The sequence below is a fragment of the Myotis davidii genome, unplaced genomic scaffold (assembly GCF_000327345.1).
Source record: "Myotis davidii unplaced genomic scaffold, ASM32734v1 scaffold660, whole genome shotgun sequence".
NCBI lineage: Eukaryota > Metazoa > Chordata > Mammalia > Chiroptera > Vespertilionidae > Myotis > Myotis davidii.
The window spans coordinates 824,437-846,360 of record NW_006292337.1 but is presented as its reverse complement, the minus strand read 5'-3'; the positions used below and the strand labels follow the sequence as shown (position 1 = coordinate 846,360).

The 21,924-nt window shown below is 43.7% G+C and overlaps 1 protein-coding gene across 3 annotated transcripts in view; it reads right to left on the bottom strand.

Moving 5' to 3' along the window:
* FRMD4A (FERM domain containing 4A) overlaps positions 1 to 21,924 on the bottom strand; it is a 337,605-nt gene that overhangs the window by 217,313 nt on the left and 98,368 nt on the right. The window contains exon 1 of one of the 3 annotated variants that reach the window (XM_006765739.2): positions 21,809 to 21,918. The exons of the other annotated variants lie outside the window; for them this stretch is intronic. The gene's annotated coding sequence lies outside the window, so the exon portion shown is untranslated. Of the gene's footprint in view, positions 1 to 21,808; positions 21,919 to 21,924 lie in introns of those variants that run through there. 3 annotated transcript variants of the gene reach the window in all.

Here is a 21,924-nt window from a genome sequence, read left to right as displayed (position 1 = left end):
TTCAGGAAACCCAGCATCTCAAAGGGGGAATTATAAATATCTCCATTTGAGAGCATCCGTCTACAGTAGCTTAATTTATTACTGATGGTGGGAAGCACTGCTGTCCAAATGTGGCAGGGGAGTCCCCCTCATCAGGGCATCAACTAAGAAACAAACAATAACTAACTAACCAGCAATGACAACTCCCAAATGGCTATTTGGGGTTACTTTACATGGAAAGCTCAGCATGCGAAAATATGCTTTATTAGGAATATTTTGTCTTCAAATTCCAAATTAAGTAAAACCCATTTTAATTATGCCTCTTACTATCACTTTTTTCTCTACAATGTCCCCCAAAAATGTAAACACACAATGTCTGTAGATTCTATTAATTTTGAAAATGAAATGTGCTTTAATAAACACTGCCTTTATAATTATTCAAAGTGTGTATATATTTTTTTGGGACACCCTGTGTATCACCTGTTTCCCTTTCTCTTTCTGCCACTTCTTGGATGTCTTCTTCCTCATTTTTTCTTTCCCCCTGCCAAATAATTTATACACTGTGGTATGTATCTGTGGAGGAAGTGCTCTGAAGAAACAGTCCTACCTTCACTGTTTAGACAGCCGTGGGCAAACTACGGCCGGCGGGCTGGCGGGCCGGATCGTTTGAAATGAATAAAACTATTGAAAAAAAAGACCGTACCCTTTTAAGTAATGATGTTTACTTTGAATTTATATTAGTTCACACAAACAATCCATCCAAGCTTTTGTTCTGGCCCTCCGGTCCAGTTTAAGAACCCATTGTGGCCCTCGAGTCAAAAAGTTTGCCCACGGCTGGCTTAGAACGTTGTCCTAGAAATCTAATGCAGCTGTGTGAATGGCTATAGGTAAGAGATCCTGAGCTTAGAAGAAAAAACAAATGGTTTATAAAAACAAAAACTAAAATTATTCAATTAACACATTATCATTGCATTTCCTAATGCTAATTTGTACTGAAATTATCTCTAAGATGCAAGGCAGTGGGGGGGAGAAGAGGTGGGTGGGCAGGAGGAGACCTGCGAAGGCAGTGTTGCCAGCCCTGCAAAAGCACTTTTCACCTAGTTACCACATGCCTATTTGTTTACGTCCCTGTTCACAGTAAATTTCCAAGTTATGATTCACATTCATTTTAGAGACAATACCTTTATGAGACAATAAGATAAAAATTATTAAAGACTCCACTGGAGTTGTAGAAAAGGAAGAATTAACATTTCCCAAACATGCTTCATTTAGGAAAACTATCCATGTTCCCCCAAACAACCTGAAATCCTATCTTCAAAGTTTTATCATCATGTGTTTGAAAGTATGACTTTCAAACTTTGGTTTACTTGAGTGCAGTTAAGTACGACTTCAGATTTCAAGAGCATGCTAGCCAAGGCTCAAACAGCGAGGAGTCTTCCAGCACGCCCTCCCCAAGCACGCTCCTTAAGGCAGGGCACTTCAAGGAATCCGGATGTATTACAGCAGCACCTCACAGGCGCCCTTTGACCCAGACCATTTCGAAGCTCAGAAGGAAATTCCAGACACATGACTACAACTTCCCAGTGCAACTCTCTGTGGGAGCATCTGCAATCGGGGTCAACTCACCATGAACCCTCCCTTGTTCCACTTCAGTTTCCTCTGCAGACAAATGAGGCCCCTACCACCCATCTGGGTCCCAAAACGTCACAAGATCAGAAATTCTCAGTAATCCAAAACCTGTCACATCCAGAAAAGGAATGAATGTGATATGATCACAGTGGCCTCAAGAAATTCAAACAGCAAATACATATGTAGAAAGGATTTCAGGCAAATAAAAATTTGTGAAAAATATTCACCCATTTGCTGCCCACACTTATCCCGTACCATGAGAATACCAGATATAATCACAGTTATTATAATGTAATATCACATTGTAATGTGTTAACAGAACATAAGGGGTCTCTGCTTATAACCGTTAAAGGTTAAAGATATAGTGTCCATTTTTATTTTTATTTTTCCCTCTCTCTGATTTATCTCAAGCTTATCTTTTTTTTTTTGTCTTTAAATGACATATGAGATGATAATGGAAGGAAAGGAGACACAAGATGCTAGACACCAGAAATCCAATGCAGAAAGACCTTGCCCCTACTTTGCTCCATGACCTCTGGCAAATTATCCCACCTCTGTCTTTCCCATGAGTCTCCTGGATTTAAAAGAAGGCTCCAGGCCTGTCCTTGAAGCTCTTTGCTCCTCAATACAGTTGTAACTTATAAAACCCAGATGAAAGTGATTTAAGTGAGTGCCTCTGTTAGAAACAAATTCACATGCCAATGTACTGTAATATAAAACTTGAAATAGCCTTGCATTCCTCAAAGCTCATCCCTCTGCAAGTTTGCATTTGATGAGGTCATAAGTGAGGCCAGTGTTTTACTGGAGGATCTTTGTAAAGCATATTTTAGTGTTGCTGCTGCCCCCCCTCTTCTTCCCCCTCTCCTTCTCTTCTTCCCTTTCCCCCACTCCCTCTAGCAAAAAGAAATGGGGCTTTCTCTGGTAATAAAGGAAGAAAAGTCGTGGCATTGGGTGCACTAAGGGCTTGGGGACAGGGTAGGGCTGCTGTGTCTGGATTTAGAGCGTGACTCTGCGGCCCTGAAGACCACTGCTGGGTGATGAAGCCACAAATCCTACAGGACAATCCATCTCAATCCTTTCAGATGGTACAACAGGGCAAGGACACCCAGGAGCTCCGGTGATGGTCTTCTGTGATCCCAAGGAAGAGGAACTCCAGCCCAAAGCTAAGCTGCAGGATGTGGGAAGCAAGGGCACTCTTTTCACCTTCCAATGGGACATTGCACAATATTTGAGGACAAGCTGTTGACATGGAGGTTGGACAGATGGGTCTCAGATATGGAAGGCCAAAGTCCAGCTGGTGCATCTCAGGTCGAGTGTTACAGACAATCACGCGCCTCTGTGTGAGAGACAACCCTCTGAGGAAATGGTCAGGAGAAAATGGACACTGACAGACCCGAGTGCACGGGCTCCGGAGTCAGGTTATGCATCACCAGCACCAACTCGATGAGCACAGAGCAGTAAGCTCACTTGGGTTAAGTGCTGTTAAGGCTCCAGGAAGGCGTCGGCGCTTTCTACACTAAGCCAACTGGGCACCAAAAGAACAGTAACTTGACTGTCACAGTTGGGTTCTGCCACTGCTAGAGTATCTTCTGACAGGATTTTCCTTTACCTCCAGTTCAAATATATCATTAAATCCACTTATAAACACATATTCACACAATCTGCAGGCTTTTGCTTTCTACTCAGGCTTAAAATCCCAGACAACTTTGGTTCTGTGATTGGAGCAACTGGAGTCTCTGAAGATATAGAGTCTTAATCCTCCTCCTCCTCTTCCTCCTCCTCCTCCTCCTTCGGAGATGGGTCAGAGACGGGAAGAGTGCCTACTCCTTGTAAGGGAAAGGGAGTTGGGCATTTCCTCCCAAGGGAAAGGGAGGAGTCCTGTACAATCGGAATGGAGGGTGAGGGGTAACAGAAGGTGAAAACGGTGTAGAGAGCAGAGTCCTCAAGGCCTTAGGAGGAGATTTCTGAGGTGGTTGCAAAACATCTTTCCCTCATTATGCACTGTCCTACCATTTGTGAGAGATGGCTATCTTCATACTGAAGAACACGTCCTCTGAGATCTGGCCTCACCTAACCTCGTCTCTGTTTATTTTTAAATGCTCTCCTTCCCTGTCCCCTCAGTCCCAAGAGCCAGCCATCCTGGACTTCATAATTCTTTTCCCCAAGGGCCACGCTCTCCCATGCTGTCTCCTTTGCCTGGAAAACACTTGTTTTTCACTGATGTCCTCAGAGGACCACCCCTGTCTGTCTACTCTACGCCACGTGCTGAGCCAAGTGCTGGAGACACAGGGGTGATCAAAGAAACCACATCCCACTTCTTAGCCGCACTGGCCTGAGGAGCACGTTGTGCAGACTCAGCTGTGCTGACACACCCTTTCTCCTCTCCATGGGCGTTTCCATCCCATCTGGCAGCTTCCCGCCATAACACCGGATGCCAGGCTCTGCCCCTCCCAGCGGTCCCTCCCAGGCCATGTGCTGTGGCCCAGAGCATGGGGGTCGGGCTGTGGGTTCTGATGCTGGGTTTGTTTTATCCTGGCTTCACCAGGGGGAGCGGTGTGTGACCCTCCATAAGTCACTGCACCCACTGTGCCTCAATCCCTAGTCTAGAAAATGGAGACCATACTAGCGCCAACTTTCATGGGCAGCTGTGAGGAGTAACTAATGCACATAAGAGTGTGGAACTCTGCTTGGAGTACAGTGTCACCTTCAGAAGTCTAGTCAGGGCGTGTGAGGTGCCTCTGGGCAGGAGTGTCAGAAAGTGTACTCATTCCAATGCACCCCAACCCTCCTCACACCCTCCATCAGGATGGTGAGTGAGGCTGCAGCTCTCTGTCCCTCACACCAGATTTTCTGCTACTGTGGCAGGGAGGGAGAGAAGCTGGTCAGGACAGGCTCCCTCTGGGTGGCTGTTCCTAGTGCTGAGCAAGCACATGGCCTTCACAGATGGAGCTCTGTGGGGCCCTGGTCCTATCCAGAGGGGCACCTCATCCAACAGGGCGCCTGGAGGTCCCGCCTTCTCCTCAGGGTCATCGTGGGCTAGCTGGCAGTCATCAAGACAGAGGGCTGATATAAGGATCACTGGAGCTGGCCTAGGAATGGGGGTTTAGGAGAGTCAGTGAGTGACATGTGGGGTAACACCTCCAAGGACAACAAGGACTGCCAGGCCACAGACTGCCCTCTAACAAAGGAGAAGAAGATCTCTTGCTAATGTGGAGGCTGCGCCTGTTTCCCTGGGCGGGTTCAGAGCGTTCTTCTTACACACACACTGTTCACAGCACAGCATCCATGCAGACATCCTTTAAAGGTGGCTGAGTGAGGCATAAACCCCAAAGAAACAAAACATGCAAAGGAGCAACAAGAACTATACTCCCTTCTAACACCCACCATTATCCTTAGAGTGAGGAAAGATGAGGGCAAATACCTGGTCTCTGCCATGTGGAGTCCTAGTTTCACTATCTTAGTGACAGACTGTTTGGGGTGGAACGAAGATGAGTTTTTCCAAAGGAAAAGGAGAATAAGTACCCTTTTGGGGGTTTTGATGACTGCACTTGGAATTTTTATAGTTGAAAAGGAGACCTGATGGGTTATTCAGATGGGGACCACAGACTCAAAGAAAACAGTTTTTAAAATTCCATATAAAAAGATAAGGTTGTCTTCATGCACCTAAAAGAATATCATGTGTATGAGGTGAAGACGTTGAAAGTAAAAATTTGATAACAGTAAAAATAAAATTGAATGAAAAAGTGAAGATTGAGATGCTCAATGAACACAAAGTACCTGCCTGGGGAACTCCCAAAGGAGACTAGATTTCAGCCTTACAGATACGATGTATCAAGGGCCCAGCACATTATATATATTACGTCCACAGATGAGGAGTGTCAGAAACTTATAGGGACAGAGGTAGAAAACCAAACAGAAATTTAAAACAAGGAAAGTCTAAGGACAATAAAAGAACCTTTAAAGATATGTTCAAAGCAAAAAGATGAAAGAAAAGAATGTTTTCATTATTTGGAGCCAATGAATTTCTGTTAAAAGATGAACCGCTGAACTACGCAGTTGTTGTTTTGTTTCAATCTTCTCAACCAAGACAGGAAATGGTAGGACTAACTACTAAAGAATATAAACCAACTGCACCTTATTTCCCCAAATAAATTCCAGGTGTTTCATAAAGTCATATATTAAAAATACACAGGCGCTCAGCCAGTGTGGCTCAGTGGTTGAGCATTGACCTATGGACCAGGAGGTCACTGGTTCAATTCCGCATCAGGGCACATGACCGGGCTGCAGTCTCTACCCCCAGTAGGGGGAGTGCGGGAAGCGGCCCATCGATGATTCTCTCTCATCGTTGATATTTCTACCTCTCTCCTCCCTTCCTCTCTGAAATCAATAAAAATATATTTTTTTAAAAATAGATAGGCTATTATTTATTAGACCTTTCTAAGCATAAAAGCAATGGATGAGCCAATAGAAAAAAAAATTAAAGATTGGACTACATTAAAAATAATTTTACTCCACAGGCACAGTAAGCAAAAGGAAAAAACAACAACAAATGTAACTTTGGGGAGAGGATGACAACAACTATAAGGAGGGGTTAATATGTTAAAGATAACATTTTTTAATTAGTGTATAATTACAAATTTATTGGAAGACTACTAGTACCCTACAGGAAATAAAACTAAAATGCAAATGACTTTCATATTCTTTGACTCAGTACTATCTCTTCTAGAAAAGAGATCTCTCTCTCTAGTAATCAAGAGAGTAATCTATCCTAACAAACTAGGAGAAAAGGGTTAATAATTATATATAATAATGGCCACTACAGTGTGTTCATTCAGCAAGTGTTTATGATATATTCAAAATGTGCCAGGCATCTTATTAAACACTAGAGGCCCAGTGCACGAAATTCATGCGGGGGGTGGGGGAAGCGGGGAAAAGGGGAGGAGAGGGTCCTTCAGCTCGGCCTGCACCCTCACAATCCAGGACCCCTCAGGGATTCCCGCGGGATCGGGCCTAAACCGGCAGTCGGACATCCCTCCCGCAATCTGGAACTGCTGGCTCCTAACTGCTCACCTGCTTGCCTAATCGCTCCTAACCACTCTGCCTTTCTGCCTGATCACCCCTAACCACCTCTGCCTACCTGCCTGATCAACCATAACTGCTCGCCTGCCTGCCTCATTGCCCCCAAACACTTTGTCTGCTTGCCTGATCACCCCTAAGTGCTCGCTTGCCTGCCTGATCGCCCCTAACCACCTCTGCCTTGGCCCCTGCCATGGCAGTTTCATCTGGCAGGACATCTGGAAGGTCGTTTGGCTGTCCAGTCTAATCAGCATATTACATTTTTATTATTATAGATAATGATGGAGGCAATTTTGTTCCCCTATTTAAGGGACTTCTATGCCCACTAGAGAAACTACCCAAATTAACAGGTGGTTACAGTGTAATTCATGTGACAAGGTGGGTGTAAGATGCTATGGGGCACAGGAGGGGGCCCTAACTCACACCTGGGGAATTGGTCAATACTCAGATTAAGAAATGTTATCTGCAGAGCAGGATGTCTGGCAGAGGCAACCTGATATAAGAAGGCCTGGAATGGGAGAGAACATGGCATATTCTAGAAACATGAGCCACACAGTAGAGCTGGAGCAAAGTGGTGGGTTGGTGACAAACAGTGAGGAATAGAGTGGGAGAGCCTTATTTACAGTAACAGTAATAAGGAGGCGCAATCATACATCTAATGGTCTGAGGATGACAAAATCACCGATGAAATAATAGGTAGCCACTGACCATTGTTTCCAATCAACTTAATTCTAACTAATGCAGAAAGGGATGTTTGGAAAGCGGGCTCAGTGCCTAAGAAGATAGACAAGCACTTGGAAAACTGTAAAGAGATACTAAAACATAAGCTGTCTTTCTCAGCGTGTATTATCCCCCAACGATTTGTAAACAGTCATGGAGAGTGCGCTGATCTAGTTTACAGTTGACAAAGAGGTTTAGATGGCAGTTTCAATTTTTTTCAATTGGGATCACGTTGTGTATAGTTTTGTGTCCTATTCTTAGTTCATATGCCAGAAGCATAGTATTTTGAATAATGAAAATAAGTGGACTCCACTTGAATATGGTTAAACCATTTCTGGAAATCTGTGTTCAATTCTGGGTACCATCTTTTATGTAGGAAATGAAAGAATCTGGAGCAAGGCCAAAGTAGAGTAATCAGACTGGGCAAAGATGTGGAAGCCATGTCTCCTCAGAACTGATGGGAAAAGTGCCTACTAGCCTAAATAGCAAAGACTCCTGGGTAGGGTGCCCTATAATTTACTGTCCATGCCAACATGCTTTTGTTAGTGAATGGGAGCTATTATTGGTTCTTTGGAGATAACAGGTATAAACTGGACTGTCCTGGGCATGCCTGGATGTGGAGACTTGCCAATTTGATGATTTTATGCTAATTTGATGACTAAATTGGATGATGGAGAACATTGTTTTGGTGAGCAGAAATGGACTCAATGAGTAGAAGTTCCAGAAGACACATCTGAATTCAACAGAAGGAAGAACTGTCAAACAGGCATCATTGTTCAAAATGGAAAGGGTTGCCCCATCATCACTTTAGTAATCAGGACCGGACAGAATATCATTAGCCAAGATTCGTGTAGAAAGGATTTCTAAACTCTGGGGGAAGGTGGACCAGACATTCCCTAAGCCATGGACACATGTGCACACCTACAGACAAGAATTCCAAGAAAATACACTCATTCTAATAACTCAGATATTTACTTATAATGTTTCCTGTTACACTATTACATGTAGTTTGATAAAACAAACATCCACATCATCTATTTACTGCTTCAGGAGACTTTTTTTTTTAATTTCACACTACAGACTGGTAGGCACAAACACATTTTCTACCTTATTTTCCTACCAATTTCCTTTGTATAAATGTACAATCAAATATCCTCTATTTAAATGCAATATTGTATGAAATGACTATGTATCTGCTGCTGGTTTAGCATTTGTGTATTTGATAACCAATAACTCCATCATGGTAACAGGAATTTTCTTGGTAACGTGAATTTACATATTTGGCTCCAATATCAAATTCAATGTGTTATTTTAAATTAATTTGTAAATTTTTTGCTTATGTTTGATTAGTAGGGTGAGAAAACACTATTTACAACTATAGGTCTTACTAAGCAATAAGTTAATCACATTTTAAAATTTTTTTTTTAAATTATTGATTTTAGAGACAGAGGAAGAGAGAGAGAGTAAAACATTGATGTGAGAGGGTACCATGGATAGGCTGCCTCTTGCACACCCCCTACTGGGGATCGAGCCCACAACCCAGGATGGAACCAGAGACCTCTCAGTGCATGGGGCAATGCTCAACCAACTGGCCAGGCCTATCACATTTCCATTGTAAATATTTTGTTGACATTAAAATGATATACTAGATATGTGATTGAAACAAAATGAAATATAATAGGCACTCTATAATATTTACATGAATTAATAAATATATATTAAAATAACATATCCTTATATATCATTTCAAGGGCAATTCCAAAATATAGTACTATCAACTTAATTTGCATTCAGTGAGATGTGATTTAATTTGCCTATTCTATGGAAATACACCCCTAAATACAGGCTCAGGAACGTGCACATTCTCTGTAGTTTATATTATCCACATGGCCACGCGTGGAATGAGCAGAATTGACATTGATCTGCCATTAGTAGGAGCTAGAGGTCTTGTCACAGAGATAAGAATTTAGAAATGGGTTTTCATTCCCATAAACAACTCTCTTTGTGTATCACTACAGTCAAACTCTCCATTAGCCCTGGGATCTATGTGCTGGGGATGGGAAGAGCCGATGGGGACTGAAACAGTATTCTAGACCATCTGGAAGCCACTGGAATTCCATCATTAGGTCTCCGGGGACTCTTAAAACATAGTGGGAGAACAGCCACGATGAAAGTGGGGCGGCCCTCCAGGCCACCTGCTTTCACAGAACTTGCATGGGACAGGAAGCAGCCACTTGTGCCCTAAATCCAGGGGCCTGTGCCCAGATGTCAATTGCTCCAGGCTTCCAAGGAAGCACTTCACGATTGCTGACCCTCGTGAAACTCATGCTTAATTCGGACCAAATTCCCAGTGTCATCACAGCAGAGAAGAGCCGAGGAACAGGGAGGGGTATTCCAGATCTGGAGAGCCACCAGTCCTGCATGTGGTCCCAGCTCCAGAAAATTCAGCAAACCCTTGCCCCTCCCCAACCCAACACACTAATAAAAGGTGCAGGGAGAGCCTGGGAGCCTGCAGTGCTTACATTAGGAACGTTTTTTACAGTTACCTTTGATGTCTGTATGGGGCAGTCCATCTGGGCTGGAGCTTGCATGTTTATATCCCGAGTTCTCTGGGAAGGACTCTGCTGGAGCCTCGCTGGCAGGGACTTCTCCCGCTTACTCAAGCCGCTCTGGCAGTATTTTCCCTCCATTCATCTTGTCTGAGGTTTCAACACTGGCCAGCTGCCCATGAACCACCCCAGAGGCCTCCCAGGGGCCTGCTCCTGCTGCCCCAGCTCCAGGCACAGGACACGTTTCCAGAGGAGATGCATTTGTTCCCTCAAAACAGTTAAAATGGGGGTGGGGCATGAGGCTGGGAGAGGAAAGGAGATGGAGATGGGTGAGAGGGTGAGAAAGAAGCTTCTGGAACCAAAGGAGGTTCCTTCCTTTCACCCCATTCTCTGATATAAATGCTGTCACAGGAGATCATGTAGTGCCTTCTAATGCAATGGACATTGCAAATGGGAGTTCTAAGGCTATCCAGGGTGCTTGTCATTAGTGAGCAGTTGCAGCAATAAAGATGTTATGTGGTATCTATTAGGCAAATCAAAAATTCTAATTGGGCACAGAACAATTGCTCAAAGCTTTGGCAGGAGGTAATTACTGTGTTGACTACACATAGTGAAAAAGGATGAGACTGAGCCTACTGTTTGGGCTGTTTCCACAAAAGAAGGTAGGAGGAATATGTTTTTCCTGTATCCGAACTGATTAACAGATGGCAGGTTTCCTAATCTTTCCTCTTTCCTCGTGTCTAAGGGTGTACGTGAGTATTTTCAAACACTTTGGTAACCAAACTTGAGTGTATTTTCAGCATGTGCTTCAGAAAAGCCCTGGAAATAAGTTTGTGATTAGATCACTGGATAAGGAAAGCCAAAATTTTAAATCAGTAAAAATCCATGAGGCAGGGGTAGTGATTGCATCTGACATCCTTTAGTGTCTAGCATGGAGCTTTAAACACAAAAGTTTTAGTAAATATGACTGATTGAAAGCATGAAGTTATAATTCTTGATGGCGGAGATGGTTTCACAGGTGTAGACATTTGTCAAGATTTATCAAACTGGATGTGTACTTTCAATATGTGCAGTTTATTATACATCAACTAGAGGCCCAGTGCACAAAATTCATGCACTGGGTGGGTGTCCCTTAACCCAGCCTGCACCCTCTCCAGTCTGGAACCTCTCAGGGGATGTCCAACTGCCAGTTTAAGCCCGATCCCACAATCCAGGACTGCTGGCTCCCAACCGTTTGCCTGCCTGTCTGCCTGCCGGATTGCCCCTAACCGCTTCTGCCTGCCAGCCTGATCACCCCCTAACCACTCCCCTGCCAGCCTGATTGACGCCTAACTGCTCCCCTGCCAGCCCGGTCACCCCCAACTGCTCTCCCCTGCCGGCCTGATCGCCCACAACTACCATCCCTTGCTGGCCATCCTGTGACCACATGGGGCGGCCATCTTGTGCGAGGGCATGATGGTCAATTTGCATATTACCTCTTTATTATATAGGATGATACATCAATAAACTCATTTAAAATATGTGAGTTAGAGATGTTCCCTTCACATATCAAAAAAGAGACATTGCCCTGGCCTGGTGGCTCAGTTGGTTGGAGCATCTTCCTGTACACCATAAGGTGATGGTTCGATTCCCAGTCAGGGCACATACCCAGGTGGCGGTTTAGATCCACGATTGGGGCACATATGGGAGGTAGCCAATCGATGTTTCTCTCTCTCTTTCTTTCTCCCCCGCACTCTCTCTCTTCCTTCTCCTCTCTAAAATCAATAAAAAATTAAAGTTTTAAAAAGAGACAGACCACCAGGATGACAAGGAGATTTCAATTTGCGCAAAAGCACATCTCTTGGGGTTCTTCACATTTCCAGGTATTACCTCCTTTTTTACATCGTATGTTCTTTTTATTTGAAGTTTGGTAATTACAATTTTTCTCAGATGTGTCAAATTCAAGACTGAGCCATGGAGACTTTAAGTATCACCTCTACATGGCTGAGACCCATTTTATATCTCCACTCAGACTTTCTCCTTTCCCAGGCTTGTATGACTGCATACAAACTGCCCACTCAGCATCTCCATCTGTATATCCCTCAACATCCCAAACTCTCTGTCCTAAACAGAATTCCTGACTTGTATTCTCCCCAAACCACCTCAGCCACAGCTTTCACCTCTTACATAATACCAACCTTCTATCCCCATGTACTGTTCTTTAGGCCCCAAAATGTTGGACTTCTCTCTTCATCTCACATCGTACAACAACCCACCAGAAAATCTTGTTGGTTCTCCTAAAATATCCATACCCTGAACACTTTTCATCATCATCATATTTCATCACTTTCTGGATTCTTACAATGGCCACCCACCTGGCCACCCTGCTGTTACCTCTGCCTGCCTTGTAGTCTGGTTCCCCCATAGCACCCTTACCAACCCTGTGCAGCCCAAGTGCTATCAGGGTGCTCCCCAGACCCACACTCTGCAATGGTCCCATGCCTCCGTGCAGAGTCTTCAAGGCCCCATAGAGTCCTACCTCTGTGTTTCCTTGCTTAGTGTGTTCTTCCATACTCATCTCCTTGCTGTTCCCCACTCTGGGCCTTTGATGAGTTCTTTCCTCTGACTGGAATGTGCTCCTCAGACACACTCATACTGCTTACTCATCTGTTCACACCCTTTAAAGCTTTGCTCAGTTATCATCTTTCCATAGTATCTCATCTGACTCCTGTATCTAAAACAGCAACCTTGCTGTACTTCCCATTCTCTGATTTATTTTTCTTCACAGCAATTACCACCTTCTAACACACTATATAATTTACTTATTTAAGTCTGTTACCTGTCTCTTCCCCTTAGAATGCAATCTCCCTGAGGGAAAGAATTTTTGTCAGTTTTGTTCACTGACACATTCCTGGAACAGAGAGGCATACCACGTGTGTGTTGACTGACTAATGATATGAATGAAAGAGTTGTGGTGTTCAGATACTTTCTGTTATTTTGCCAGCTGGGGTTTGCAAGGCTATATCCATGTAAAGGATAACTGTGCTGGATCTTTATTCTCTTCTCTTTGACAAGAAATGTGCAGAGAGAGCAGTCTGAGCTGAAAAATAGGGAGGGAAGGACAGGTAAGAACACTAGGCCTAGGCAGGGAGAAAATCATTGTAGCTATGTGCAAACAAAAACTTTGAGAAAGACAATATACGTGAAATTATTACTCAATTTTGAGCACGTACCAAACAAGAGGCATACTATTAGGTGCTGTGACTCAGAGATAAATAAGGCATGGTCTTTCCCTTAGAAAGGCATGGGGAGAGCCCAGGCAGGTAGCTTTGTCAGTTAGAGTGTTGTTCTGTTATGTTCCAAGGTTTTAGGTTCAATCCCTGAACAGGGCATATACAAGAAGTAAACAACTAATGCATAAATAAGTTGAACAACAAATCTATACTTCTCTCTCTCTCTCTCTCTCCCTCTCTCCCTCCCTCCCTCCCTCTCTCTCTCTCTTTCTCTCTCTCACACACACACACACACACACATCAATAAATAAATTTTTTTAAAAAAATTTAAAAATAAAGTTATGAAGAGATATATGTACAAAGATCATTGCAACAGCTATCTGAGGATGCTTTGGGAGAATACAGGAGGAAGACTTGTTCTGCTTGGAGGTACAGAAGAGGCAGCAGACGGTTGGAATTATGGAATGAGCAGGGGTATCTTGCAGAGAAGGATCGGAGGGGCCTCTCGATCTGAAGGACAAGCATTTGCAAGAGGCTGATATCCAGAAATGATCAAATGTGCTTGAGAAAGGCAACGGTGTGTGTGTGTGTGTGTGTGTGTGTGTGTGTGTGTGTGAGAGAGAGAGAGAGAGATGGTAAAGCGGGGGGGCTCTGAACTATGATGGTGGCAGTGGACACCTCACCCCAAAAGAATTTGGGAAGGCAACATGAACAAGGCATTAGATAAATGTATTGTAAAAGGCCAGAAGAGTTAAATTCTAATAATGCAGCAAATAAGTCATTATCATGGGACAATGATTTTTAAGCACTAGGAGGAAGAGAAACAGGAGTAATCAAAACCCATGGGTGGAGCTCCAATAACAAAGGGGAACTCAGGAGAGTATTTGCTCACTCTGGTATACCTCGGAGGGAGTCTCCTCTGGGGAAACATATTTAGGAAAAGTTGATAAATAGCCAAAGAATCAGCTGTTGCAAAGCCCATCTGACAGGCAAACTCCCCCAGTGAGGGTCTGATGAAAAGGGGTGAATTATGCTTTGTGTTGGTTTCATCCTCTCCTTCAGGGCTACAGGGACGGCTGTGTAACTCACCATCCTTGCTCACACCTTTCTTACCTACAAACAAGCAACTATGCTCACATAACAACTTTTTTCTATTTCCACTATCAAACCAAAAACCACTGTATAAAACTTACAGTTTATGGAATTGTTCCATTGGGTTTTGTCAGTTCTCTAGGAACGTGATTAATTCTATCCACAAGAAGAAAAGAACACTCTAGCTGTATACAACACAGAGGATTGGCCCTGGACAGTAGCTCAGGTGGTCAGAGCATCAACCAGCTATGCCTAGGTTTCGGGTTCGCTCCCAGTCACGCCACATACAAGAATCAACCAATGAATGCATAAATAAGTGGAACAACAAACCTCTCTCTTCCACCCCTCTTCCTCTCTCTCAAATCAATACAATTTTTACAAAATTAAAAAATACAAAAGACTGTGGTTTGGGGTTTTATTCTCTAAGTGTTGGATATCTTTCCAAGTGGGAAGTTAGTGATCTCTGTCTCTAAAAAGCATACAACCTTAGGAACTGGATAGCAGAAGAACCAAACTGTGTGGTGGGTGACAGAAACCATATTTTCCACAATAAAGAAAAAAGGAACCACAAACAAATACCAGGTTATGATTTCTCCCTAAGATGATAGACACACTCCACCCTGTCAAGGCAAATGATGCCCACAAGCTGTCTCTGAGGCTTCACCTAAAATATACCCTTGTCCTGGATGTAGCCATAATGTTCTATAAATACTTACCCTGTTTTTATGCTTGTGTGATTCTCTGATTCCGTGCCTGTGTGTGCCTGTTAAATCCATCTCCAGAAGATGGGCCACCTATGATTTTGATTTATTTTATCCAACACCCAGGAGGCTATTAAGTGCATGACTAATTTTTGATGCCTATTATATAAGTTGATTTCTCATGCGATAAGGAAACTCCTAGTATGTGCGTGGTCAGGTGTTAGGTGCAATGGGGAACAAAACTCCCATGGGCATCCAAGCCACTCTCTGTCCGAAGCTTATTTCTGTCATTAACTTACTGCACTAATTACTTGGGTGAAACATACATAAATAAGAAAACAGGAGTTGAAAATATTTCTACTTAATGGCAATGAATGGAAGTAACTAGAGAATTGTAAGCAGTATTTGGATTTTTGCTTTTGTTTCTAAGGAAAGAAATGGCAATACCACTGATTAACAGACCATGGGTAATTCTTGTTTCTATTCTCAAATGTTTTCAAGTTAAAGCCCTAAGAGCTTTCTGATGATTTTTGAAGATTGAAGACTCAGAAGGCAGGGTGATGGGATCCATTAGTACGAAGGCAAAAGCATATTTCTTCCTCCCCCGCCTGAAACTGGCCCTCTCCTATTGATGTTCCAGGACTCACTGGGGACTCCCGTGAGGTCTCCTGTGCTAAGGAGGCTTCCTCTATCCCAATAAGGTAAGGAACACTAGGGTGATGCCTTTATCTGCAAAATCCTTCCTGGAAGGCCAGGTGACATTTATGAAATATCAGAGCTAAGGGTCGTTGCCCTTAATGCAACTTTCTCTTTATAAAATTCACATCAGGATTGTAGGTAAGGAGGTAACATTTATTTCAGATGTATCTCCATTTCAATGCCGACAGGCCTTCTTACACCCCAATGTGTTCCAATTTCACCCCCTCCCCCCCGCCACCAAGTTAGCATTGTTAGCCATGTGACAAAAGCAAGCCAAACTCAAAGTACAGAATACAAAGACAAATTTCTTATTTTAAGAGTCTCCCATATTTTTTTTTTGTGATAGGTGGATCACAGATATTATCTCACTGGCTCCTCTGACTATAACTTTTCTTAGAAATAAAAAACAAACAAACTGAGACTCAGAGAGATTCAGTAATTCACCCAAGGCCTCATAGCTACTAAGGGGCAGAGCCAGAAATCAACCCAGGGCTCAATGACACCACAGCTCCACTCAATCTGCCATACCGGGCTGCATCACATAAATCCTGTCAGGCGGCAGGAACTCTAGTCTTGGCACTGCAACTAAGACCCTGGCAAGGTCCCCAAACATCTGTAAGCAGCTCCTCATTTGCAAAAATGATCTATATATCCACCTTTAATTGTAAGACTCCATCCATCTGAAATGTTTGACTTGACTGATAACCCCCAAATATCGTCTGTGCATGCTTCGTAGACAACACTGCACATCTGGTGTGACTTCAGCCCCTGCTACTCTGCTGTATTCGAGGCCTCAGCTCTCCTGCCAAGACCTACAGGCTACATCTGTGCTACTGGTCACTCTGTAGTTACTCTGTTACAAAACACTCAGCCATCCCAATAAAAGGGGATTGAGAAGGCAGAACACTGCTCTCCATTGTGTTCAGCTCCAGTCTGGTTCTTATCCTCACCACCCTCCCGCCTTTCTTCTCTCTCTCTCTCTCCCTCTCTCCCTCTCTCCCTCTCTCCCTCTCTCCCTCTCTCTCTCTCTCTTCCTCTCTTTCCCTCTCTCCCTATCCCCCACCCCAAGAAAGAGAAAGAAATCTCCAATATTTATTGGGGGTAACCAGTTGGAGCAGAGAAATGGGTAAGCCCACACTGCACTTCCCAGCTCAGTTTGTATTTGTAGGTATATCGCCCAGGTCCAGATGGCTCCACACTATTTGGTCTCCTAGTTCGAGTTTGTCACATCTATAATACTTGCTCACGGGCATGTGGTGAGAGTATAATTGTGCATTTTATGGTTATGAATGGCACAGCCTGGCAACTCTCCGATTATTATTTCCATTCGCTGTCATGCATTATCAATCTAATTCCCCATTACACGCCATTTTTTTTTCATGCATTCCTCACCCAGCAAGGACAAAGAAAGGCAAAAGCCCTGTGAAGAAGACCATCACCAGAAGAACAGACTAATTTTGATGAAAATTGGGAAGTTATAGCCTCAAATTTGGGGGACAGCTTTGGGCTAATTCGAAGTGAAAGTTACTGCTAATGGTTTAGTATTGTGCATCAGTACCAAGACTTCTGGCCCCGAGGTTGGCAAGGTATTGCTAACTGTGAAAAGGGGGCCCTACCACAAGATGGACTAGGAAAGGTCAGACACAGGAGGACCTAACAGATAACATTTCACTTTAGATCACTGGGGTTTCCAGATTTCTAAAGACACCTAAATATATTGATGTTGGAATGTGGGCTGAAAGGTTCACTTAGTGCTTGACTTACTCCTACAAAATCTACTGAGTGTCCAACATGAGCAGAGGATTCAATGCTGTGAGCATTAAGTGAACAGAAAGTATGTGGTAACCATGAATTGGCAAACAACTGCTAATAAGTTAGGATAGCAATAAGATGCATGAGGATATAGTCAGAGTTTGAGGAGAAAGGTGTACAAGTACAAATGTTCTTGACCATGGACAATTAGTTTCTTCTTGGGATACATCATAGAGTAATTGGAGCTCCAATTTTAAAACAAAAACACCCCCAAACATCACAGATAGAGATCTGGCTTCCTAACAAGCAGGATCCTACACGCTACATTTCTGAATTAGACTAAGCTTTGCTTGAATATTTGCACAGGGGTTATTCACTCAGTTCAAATGGAGGCTACCAGCTCACTGCTTCTTGATTATTTGGTAGTAATAAGGCCACTGAACTAAACCAAAGCTCTCAAGTTCCCTATAACAGTGGCCTTTATACTTAGCAGAAATTTATACCTGTAGTTCAAGAAGAATATCTTTTCTCTTTGGGGAGAAAATACCTAATTTCCACGGAATCAATTAAGAATTGATTCAGCACCCTAGAGAAGCATGAATGCAATCCACTAAACAGTAGAAACAGCTCTGGTCATCTTCTGACAAAGGCGTAATGATAGATATTTTTAGGAAAACACTATTAGCCGTGGAACAGGCTGCCTCAAGTGTAAGGGTGTGCCTAAATCATCCCTTATAAGAGAAAGACATCATGCTGATCCCATGGGACAGAGGAAGGGTGTCAGCTGACGGATTTAGGGAACCAAAAGGAAACTGCTGCAGAGAGACTTTTTGATCAGCCAGTTTATGCTGATTCAGAAAGCTTCTTCCAGAAGAGAGTAGTGACACCAGCAAGCCTTTGTGTGCAGTGGTAACCCTGCAGCCCAGGGGAGCTAGTGAACCAGCTCTTGAGATTACATGGCCTGGGAGAAGCAATCACATAAATGTAAGCCACTACCAAGGTGATTCAGGCTGATGATGGCTGCAGTGAACACCCTTTCCCAACAAGTTCGGTTTTTAGTGGCCACTTTCCCCAGGTTCGTTTACTCTTTGAGCTTATTGTAGGAAAAGTTCAAGTATCTATGTATCCTACATAGCCAATGGAATGATCTCTTCTCTTCCTTTTCTATTTCAACTCCTGCCTTTTAGGAAACACCCAATGTCTTCTGTTGTTGCTTTAAGTCCATGTGCAGAGAGTACTGGACAGCAAAGAATCAGAAAGGGACGTGGTGGAGTGAACAGATAGCCAGCGTCCTTGGAGCTCACCAGGAAATGTGGGCCTGAGGCACCTGCTGATCCTGTCCAGGTAAAGCAGCTCCTCTTTTCACCTCTTTTAGCTCAAGAAGAATACAGTTTTTAGAATTTAGGTCAAATAATCATTGGAAGGTTTTTTTCCATGGTTTTTCTTCCTATGAAGTCTCAGAAACAATTTTTAATTGAAATGCTGGAATTTCCCACAATTAATACACCTAAGTAGAGATTTTATGCCACAGATTTTATGGACACATCAAGTGCTATCCAAAATATAAAGTCATTGATGAGTCCAGACTTATACACCCTCATACTATATAGAGAGTGGCTTAAAATTATTCCATGAGCTATTTAACTGTTAGCATATCTGTTTCTCATTTTGAAATATTTAAATGGAAGTTCTCCAGAAGCCATACTGTCCTTTTTTTAAAAAAGGTATTTACATATGCAGTATCTTTAAGAACAACGCTTTAGATTTGAAAGTGCTCCTTCATCTTTTCAGTCGTTCAATTTGTCAGACTAAATGCAACTCTTGTAACAAATAAGTATATGGCATGTAGATGGAACTGTAAGTCTTTTACTTTACACACAGCGGCATCAATAATGTGACCACAAATGACATGCTTACGTAGTAAAGTCAGTAAAGCTCTTCCTTGGACGAGGTCGCACTCTAGCCCACACTTACTGAAAGACAAAGGGAGCCCAACAGGTCCCCTCCGTACCCAAGTCTCTGGATCTTTCATCTCGTCACTGTCTTTCCCATCACAAATAGGCCGCACTTGTTTCTTCAGCTCATCAGGGCTGACTAAAGGGCCCTTTCTTCACACCTCTGGAATACATTCTATTCCGCAGAGCTTTTTCCAAGTTCTAGAACCCAAGCAAGGCCTCATACGTGGCTTCGCCTTTGATCTCAGACTGTAAAATTTGCTATTATGACAAAATGGAACACTGTACACATCTGTAACGCAGTTCTCATGGACTATTAAATCAGCAACTCACTGAACCTCAAGGGGTCTTGGTTTCCCAAACAACAAGATCATGCTAATGGTAGAAGCCACCTCCCAGGCTATCAGGGGACTTGGCACCAATGTCTACAAGTTACACAGAGGCCCTGTGCCATAAATAACAAGTCTTATTAATAATATCAGTTGAAGATGAGAGCCAAAAAGATGATCGCCGTAGCAGGGACTGATCATACTTGGTCAAAACAAAAGAGAGTAGAGAGATTTTCTGATCCTCATTTCTACAGATACAGTTCCCCTTTAATACAAGAAGAGTTTAAGGTTATTATTGTTGTTTATTCTAAAAAGTTACTTCTACCCACAAAACTTGACGCGTCAGGTGTTACTTCATTTCAAGTTATCTGAAGGCAACATTCTACTCATTGACCAGACAATATAGTGTTGATTTCAAAGCATGTCCAAATATTGCTTCCAATTAAATTGTGCTATTTAACCTCTCAGGACCAAATGGATTCTGACCTATGTGCATCAGGACCCCGATTCCTCTTGTGCCTTAACTAAACCCGAATTTCATTTGCACCAGTATGGATCTCTCAGCCAACAGACATGGTTCATCCCCTGAAACTCCAGATTTCAAGAGACAAGAGATACTAGTACAAGGATCAAAATCAGATTTCTGCTGATCTGGACGTCTGCTCTTCTGGCCTTGCCTAAATCAGACTCCAAGGAAACAGGAGGAAATTTTATGAATGAACTTGAAGCAATTTGAAGACCAGAAACAAAACAATGAAATGTGTCCTCCCATGCTCTCCCTCAAACCCCACTTTGTAGCACATTTTAAGGAGGGCACACAGTTCTGTAAGAGCAAGGGACAGACTTTTGCACCCAGCCCCTGAGGTACTTTCCCCAGGGTCAAGGGTGGCTGCCCTGGGTGAAGTCAGAAGCTGGCTCCTGGCTCTCTGGTGCTTTCCCACAAGTCAGAGTCATGCTTTTGGAAAACATGAGACTTACGGACACTGAGGTGGCAGGGGTTATGAGCAGGTGTTCTAAACTCAATCAGGTAAATGCAGACCAAGTCGCCCAGGCCAGGAGTCTAAATACAGTCAAGGCGACTCCAAAATTGAACAGGCTGTGCAACCTGAACGGCTGGGATCAGAAACTGCCTTTCTAAGGTGTTCTGAGAATGCCTTCCATTCAAACTGAAAGAAGCCAGAACAGCAGCAGCAGCAGCCTCTGCTGGGATGTTCCATTCATAGGGGAGAGAGAGCTTCCTCCATTCACAGTGGGGTCAGGAAGTCCTTTCCAGCATGGGATGGCCTTTCTCAGCCAGCTGAGCTTCCGGGGACTGGGCATGGCTGCATCCTTCAGAATGAGTATGTCTATTAAGTAGCTATAGCCAGAGTTATTATTAGTACAGCAATCCCTTGGAAATCCCACAGAATTTGCTTGAATCTCCTGAGCAGTTACTCTGCGAGCAAAGCATCAGAGAAAGGCAGTTCCTGATTACACACGGGCAGCCCACACAGCTTTCAAAGTGCAGGGCTGGTTAATCTTGTCCAAATGCAATATGTACCAACGTTTGGGCAGCTGCCTGCAATACAGAAGCACTGCGTGGGGTCATTTTTAAATGACCACGTACTAACGGGGGTTTCCTCCTCTCCTCCTCCCCTTTCTGCACCAAACTTGCTGCAGCCATTTGGAATGTAAAGAGCAGTCCATTTTGGCAGTCCCCGACAGCCAGCGGTCGGCAGCCTGTCTCCTGCCACCCTGGTCTGAAATGCTCCCTCCTGCGCCCAAAGGGCAATACTCCCCTGACATTTCCATAAAAATGTTTTTTTTAAAAAAAAAAAAACCCATCTGGTCTGCATACAGCAATGTCCTTCCCTTTCTCCCTGGGCAAATTCAGAGAGTTCGGTGCCAAAGCAAAGTGCCTGTCGGGGAGGAGGCGGGTAACAGGACAGAGTATACTGCGGGTCACACGTGGGGTTTGCACTGAAAAATGTCACATCGGCGACATTATATATTCTGCGCCCTGCGTTAAGAAATGTCATGTCCCTTTCTCCGGCCCAGCATTTAAAAATGGACACAGAAGTACTACACAGTCCATCGCCTCCCTGCGATCACGGCTGGGAAACAAAGACACATTACCTTTTATTTGTTGCGCGTCCCAGGGAGCCAAGGAACTTCACGTTTGCAGCGGCGGATCCACGGGAACCGGCGTCCCATCCGCCTGGGAGCGCAGGCCGTGGCCTGGCCCGTGGCAT